Source organism: Rattus norvegicus, chromosome 6, assembly GCF_021556685.1.
Source record: "Rattus norvegicus strain SHRSP/BbbUtx chromosome 6, alternate assembly SHRSP_T2T, whole genome shotgun sequence".
NCBI classification, from domain to species: Eukaryota; Metazoa; Chordata; class Mammalia; order Rodentia; family Muridae; genus Rattus; species Rattus norvegicus.
Genome location: NC_141539.1, coordinates 63,262,413 through 63,263,576, shown reverse-complemented (window position 1 = coordinate 63,263,576; position 1,164 = coordinate 63,262,413). Strand labels below are relative to the sequence as shown.

At 39.1% G+C, this 1,164-nt stretch overlaps 1 pseudogene; it reads right to left on the bottom strand.

Annotated features, from left to right (window-relative positions):
* Positions 1-475: 475 nt before the first annotated feature.
* On the bottom strand, positions 476-606 carry LOC148005211 (U4 spliceosomal RNA; annotated as a pseudogene).
* Positions 607-1,164: the final 558 nt, after the last annotated feature.

Genomic DNA, 1,164 nt, shown 5'->3' with positions numbered 1-1,164 from the left:
ACCATGTAAATATCAAATTAGTCTATGTAGATTCATTGTGTTTGAGTGTTGGATTTTAAAAATTGTTGTTTGAGTTACTGACTTGGTTCATAAAAAGCCATCAGGTTTTGGCTTGGGTTGGGACAGAATTTTCAAAAATTTTTGTAATAACCCTAACTTTTATGCCATTTCTTTTTTTCTTTTCTTTATTTTTTTTACTGTAGGCTTATGAAGAGTGGTGTTCTCGGCATTGGTGATTATACTATTCAGAAGTATATTTTCTTCTGGTTAAAAGAATGAAATGCGTGGAGACATGCCATGTTTCCTTTAAAGGAGACTATAGTCAATTGCCTGACAGATTCACCTAAAGCCATTCTAAAGAGATGGGAGGAATAATTATGGTTTTAATAAGATGCTTTTTTCCCCCCTCCCAGAGTCCCTGGTCTTGTGCAGTTGTTTCCAGAACTGCACGCACAGCTTCCTATGTCTGCTTGCTTTCCTGCCTTTCTGGGAAAAAATTTCTCAGCTCCAAAAAAAAAAAAAAAAAAAAAAAAAAAAAAAATCAATTAGCAATGACTGCGCCTCGGATAAACCTCATTGGCTATGATACTACCACTGTGCAAAGCTCTGCCTGCCGTTCTGAATTACTCAGAAAAGCATAACTTTTTTTTTTTTTTTTTTGGTTCTTTTTTTCGGAGCTGGGGACCGAACCCAGGGCCTTGCACTTCCTAGGTAAGCGCTCTACCACTGAGCTAAATCCCCAGCCCAAAAGCATAACTTTTATTTCTTTCCTTTTTATCTCTTTTCTAAGGGTGTTTTTTTTTTTTTCTCTCAAACGTATGGACTTTATCTTTTGCTAAAGCTCCATTATCTCCACGTGACTGCTCGTCTGCCCTGAGTCAGACTCCAGCTCACTTCAGATGGTGGGGACTTTGTTTTGTTTTTTCTTTTTTTTTTCTTCATCTTCCTCCTCTATAGGTTGATGTCTATATGCAGGTGAGGGCTGGTGCAAGTTAGGTCAAGGCCATGATTGGACAGTTAAAAAATAAGGGCAGGGACAAAGTTTTTGAAAGGCAGGAGATTAGGGAATGTGGGAGAATCAGACGGAGACGGAGGAGGACTCAGATCCGGGCTGGTCTTGAGTGGCCCTAGGTAGCTATGTATAGTTCTTAAGGGATGGGTTTC